Genomic DNA, 6,000 nt, shown 5'->3' with positions numbered 1-6,000 from the left:
ATAGGCCTGGCAGTGACCCCGGCGAAGGGCTGCCAGATAAAACAGAGGACACCCAGTAACATCAAATCTCAGATAAGCAATGAATACTTTTTCATACGAGTACGTCCAAATAGTGCTATTACTGGGCGTCCCCTGTTTGTTTGCTAAATCTGGCACTTGAGAGATATTTCCTCACTTCTGCCTCTTCATAAGCTCATCTAAAGAGGCTTTTGGACATGGCCTGATAATAGATGTGGCTAAGTTGTGGTTGAAGGATGGGGCGATAAGGAAAGATAACTGTAACAAAAGAAGCTATAACCATATTTTTACTTCCATGAGGAATAGTACAAGAAAATGGCATAAAAACACTGAGGGCCAGCATAATGTCCTTCATTTACTCTTTATGGAGCTCTTAAATAAATCGTGGTTCACCAAAATGATGCTTTTTTTTTTTTTTTTTTTTTTTTTTAAGAGAGAGCGAGGGAGGGGTGCCTGGGTGGCTCAGTGGTTTAAGCCGCTGCCTTCGGCTCAGGTCATGATCTCAGGGTGCTGGGATCGAGTCCCGCATCGGGCTCTCTGCTCAGCGGGGAGCCTGCTTCCCTCTGTCTCTCTCTGTCTGCCTCTCCATCTACTTGTGATTTCTCTCTGTCAAATAAATTAAATAAATAAATAAATAAAATCTTTAAAAAAAAGAGAGAGAGAGAGAGAGAGGGAGTGCCTACAAGCAGGGGGAGGGGCAGAGGAAGAGACAGAGAAGCAGACTCCCTGCTGAGCAAGGATCCTGATGGGGCTCAACCCCAGGACCCTGGGACCATGACCCCATCTGAGGGCAGATGCTTAATCAACTGAGCTACCCAGGCATTCCCAAGATGATGCATCTTTATTTAAAAATAAAAAATTATGCTTAGGGTGAGTTTTTTTTTTTTTTTTTTTTAAATAACATGGAGAAGTGTTTATGGAATAGTTTTGAGTGAGAGGAGCAGGTTAAAAATTTGTAGCTACTTTATGATCTCTACTACATTAAAATGCATTTAAAAATCTGAGAAGAAATATGTGAAAATAAGTAGGAGTCATTGGATTTTTTTGTTCATCTTTGCATCATTAGTGCCTTCAGTATTGTCCAGACTTTCTATAATAAGCTTATTACTCTTAGAATGAATATTTAAAGTTCTCTCTTAAGTTAAATTAGATTTACAGTTTGTTGTTTTAAATTATAAATAAAATTCTAAATGAAATAAATGATGGGAAATGTTAAACTCTTGATTGTAGACAAAATGTAGAAGTTCAGATTATAACAAAAACCAGTTGAATTTTTTTTTTAAGATTTATTTAATTTAGAGACAGGGAGAGGGTGCAAGCGGGGAGGGGGGAAGAAGGGGTGGAGGGAGGGAGAGAATCTCAAGCAGACTCCCCACTGTGTAGGGAGCTCGACACGGGGCTTGATCCCATGACCCTGAGACCATGACCTAAACCAAAATCAAGAGTCAGATGCTTAACTGACTGAACAACCAGCACCCCCCCCAATACGGTTTATTTTTCAAAAAAGACTTTTGTTATGAAGCATAATATAAACAGGAGAGAATACAAAACACAAATGTACAAGTGAAACACATTTTCTAAAAAGAGGGACCCAGGTAACCACCCAGGTCAAGATAGCGGTGTCAGCATCCTGGAAGCCGCCTCAGGACCCTTTCCACTTGCTCCCCCCCTAGTGGTTTGCGTTGTTCACTTCCTTTTCCTTTTGTTCCAGTTTTACCACCTAAATTGCATCCCTAAAAAATATTGGTACATAGATGGATAGATAGATAGATTGATTGATTTAGCTTATTCTTGAACTTGGTATAAATGGAATCAATGGTAAGCATTCTGTTGGGCCTGGCTCCTTTCATTCAACATGCTAAGCTTCATTCATGTTGCCCAGCATTGCATTCATGTAGTCACATTGTGGCTGTGTTGGTATTTCAGTGTAGACTATACTACCACTGACTTACCCATTCTACTGTTGAGGACACGTGGGTTGATTCCATCTGGCTTTGCTAACTGCAGCTCCTATTGATATCCTTGCCTGTGTCTCCTGGTCCACGTGTGCCCACGGGCTGACGCTCTGTGCCCTCACCTGACTTTGTGCTGAGATTTCTACCCATCTGTGACTATAAAAGGAAAACGGATAAGGACCCTGGAGTTTGGGAATCAGAAGCTGTAGAGCTTGTTGTCATGGATTGGTTCCTATTCGTGACAAATCCAGATTTCGAAGGATTGAAAACCCAGCAGTTTTCTTAAATGTCAGAATAAACCTGCTGTTATTTTAAATGCATTAGAAACTCTTTCAAATGGCAAGGACTAGTCTTAAAATGCTCCCCTCCTCCGAGTGAATAGCAACTAAATGTGAAGGGCTCCGCGTTTTGACTAACAAAAACACTGGCCAGGATTCCAAATTAGACACTTTTGTTTTTAGACAGAATCAGAAATATTTTTTTGAGCCAGAAGAGGTTTTAGAGACACTCTCTGGTTGAGTCCTTTCGTTTCCTAAATCAGTAACTGAAACCTCTTTGAGGGCAAATGTCTTCCCAATGTCACACTTAACTAGTTAGTACAGAACCAGAACTAGAAGAGGACTTCTGACATCCAACCTTTTTAAAAAAAAAAAATTAATTAATTAATTTATTTGACAGAGAGCAGGAGCACAGAAGCAGGGGGAACAGCAGAGGGAGAGGGAGAAGCAAACTCCCTGCTGAGCCGGGAGCCCAACTGGGGGCTCGAATCCAGGACCCCAGGGTCACAACCCAAGCTGAAGGCAGTCGCCCAACCAACTGAGTCACCCAGGTGCCCCAAGACTTAATGAATTTTTAAATGAAGGAGTAAAAGGTTGATATCCCTAGTTTGGTCACTAATTTTTTTGGGGTGGTGGGATTTTACGAATCCCTGAAATCTAGAAATCTGATAAATTTCATATAGTCACTCCTGAGGAGTGCTACAAAGCACTCAGTATACTGAGTGTCCCTGCCCAAAATTCACATCTGCTTGGTTCCCGAGAAGGTAACCATATTTAGAAATAGGGTCTTTGCAGATGCAATCAAGTTAAGGTAAGATCATAATAGCTTCGAGTGGGCCCTGAGCCAGTGACTGGCATCCTTACAAGAAGAGGAGTTGGGACACAGCATGCGATGACAGATGCCAGAAAACAGAGATTGAAGCATGTACCTCCAAGCCAAGGAATGTTGCAGCCACCAGAAGATGGACAAGGCAAGAAAGTATATCCCCAGAGCCTTCAGAGGGAGCATGGTCCTGGGGACCCCTTGATTTGGGACTTCCAGCCTCCGGAACTGTGAGAGAATAAATTTCTGTTGTTTCACGCCATCTAGTTCATCGTCCTTTGTTATGACAGCACTAAGAAACAACTGTATCTAGCTAGGAGTCCAGACCAGTGGATGTGATGGGAAGTGGAGGGGAAAAGGGTAAGATTTCTAGGATTTGACTGTGTCTCCAACTCATTCTGTTTGGGGACACAAAAGGAGACTACCCATGCTACTTCTTTGGGGTATAATTAATGACATAAATATAGGGGGATTATTATCTGGGGACTACTTGTCTATTTTTACTCAAAGAAGATTCAGAAGAAATGCTTTGAGATGATTTCGGAAGGATTTTTGTTAGTTAGGAATCTTGCTGGAAAGAGATCTTAGGCACTTGGGACAGAGTAGAACCCAAAATGAGTTTCTAAAAAGCTGAGTGTAAATCAGTTTTTAAAATGAAAATATTTTAAATATAGAAATATTATAAGGGCCCAGTAGTTAAAGCAATTGTATGATGAGTTCATATATCAGAGAAAGAATATAGAATATTTTCGGAAGAAATATTTATACCCTAATACGTAACAAATATATCCAGATTGCCATATTTCCCATTTGCCTAAAATAAGAACCGTCTATATAAAAGAAAAGAGGAGGTCAGTTTTAACTAAAGATTTAAAAAGATTGATAAAGTTATTTACAAGCTTCCTTAGGGTAGATATTTTTGTCTATACTATTTACTGGGGGTAAATGGTGCCTACATACAAACTTTCAATAAATACTGTTGAACAAATGCCCCAGGTGATTTCCACTGAATGAATGTCCCAGGTAATTTACATTGTTACTGCAAGAGGTGGCATTACAAGGTCTCTATTTCTTGGTCTAATACTTCATTGTTGTGACGTAATATAATATATCTGTTTATTTCTATGAGGCAGGATGTGAGAAATGAAAAGACAAAGAATCATGGGATTTAAAAAGGTGCACTAAAATCTGAAAAGCTCTCAAGTGTATTTATAAAGTGGACTACCTGAAATGAGGGGCAATCTGAGCTCTTGCTAGAGTTCAAATGGTAAGCATTATGAGGGAGGGGTAAGGGTTTCGAGAGAACAGAAGGTATCTTCCTGCTAGTGAGAAGGGAACTTACAAATTCAGTTTAGCCACCTGGGGCCCATTTAGTGCACTAGAGCAGTAATTTGCTAAATGGGTCCCTCATAATAAAAAAGAATGAGTAAATAGTGAGCAATTTAGGCATGGTAAACCACTAGTAGCTCAAGGGATATAAGAACATGAAACTATAATTAGATCCTATGTTCATAATGTACTAACTAAATGTATTACATTGTATATTGCATCTTTCTGAGTTTATTTCTGGACACAGCTGAGCCCTTAACAATTTGGACTAAAACCATCCCAGCTATCAATTCATGCTCCCATTAAAATGCCAACTGCTTATATTAGAAAAAAATTCCAGAGATGGTTTCTTTTATCTTGGATCTAAGGATGCAAACAGGATTAACCTAGATGCAAAACACAGCAAGTCAGTTATAAATCACACAGCATTAAATAAACTGTAGCAGTAAATTGAAAATTATGTTCTCTTTTTCTTTACGTAGCTGTGAAAATATTTTAACAAGTTGGCATCAGGGTTTGCAACTTTTACATCTGTTGTTTCTTTTCAGGATTATCTTTTAGCATTTTAAGATGTGATTCTTTGGAGAGTGTGGCTAGTCAGATTGTACATTTGGAACACTTTAAAAGTTAGGGGGCATTTATGAGTTACATGGTTTCAGGATACTGGCCTATTCCTCACTCTACTTTCAGTAGAAGCTACTCTTTCATGGGTTCTGGAAAACATTTGCCCTTTACTGAAATCCTTTTCTTACTCAGAGAAATGATATAGTATGTGTTGGCTCAGATCGTCTGGGTGATGTTCCAGATACTAGCAAGTTCTAAGCACAGGTTTCATTGCCCTTATCAATGTCTTTTATTTCAGCTGTGAGGTTCCAGTTGATCTAGGGGTAAGGGGACTGTATTCTTTACAAATTCACCTTTTCTTTCTTCCTCTCCCTCACCCCCATGTTTAGTAACTTTATTGAAGTTTTGGAGGTGGAACAGGGAGTGGATCATACTGGGCACCCTTGTTCTGCTCTTCCCTCAACTCTGATTGTTGTGATTCTGGGTTCGAGGGAATATGGCATCTTCCAGACTATGGACACTGTGCCTGAAATAGTTCATCTCTGTAGAAATTATATTCTACATTTTTTCTCTCCACCCTGTCCCCAACACAGAATTTTTTGTTTGGTTTTGTTTTTTAGGCTGGAAGGCATTTCCTTTTCTCTTTATGCTGAGATACTTTAACATTAACAGTACTCATTATGGTCCCTCCTCCCAATTCAGTGATTCCTCATACCAAGTCGGGCAGGCGTGTGTAAGAACTCACAGCCCCTCCCACCTCCAGTATTTTGGATACTAAATTTTCTGAGTATGTTATTTCTTTACATTTTTTCCCCCTTGGAGGAGGTGTTTTGGTTATAAATACCTTCAAAGAGTAAATAAAATTCCTAGTGGATAAAAAGGCAGAGAGAGGGTGATTGTATAAAGCTGAATGATGGGAACCAGAGCTAGTTTAAGTATAGCACTACAGTTTCTTAGGATGCAAATGGACATTAGGCCAATGTTATTTATGATTAGAACAAACTTTCTCTGAGTTTCTTACATTAACTAAAGA

The sequence above is a fragment of the Mustela nivalis genome (genome assembly GCF_964662115.1).
Source record: "Mustela nivalis genome assembly, chromosome: 14".
NCBI classification, from domain to species: Eukaryota; Metazoa; Chordata; class Mammalia; order Carnivora; family Mustelidae; genus Mustela; species Mustela nivalis.
This window is presented reverse-complemented; position numbering follows the sequence as displayed.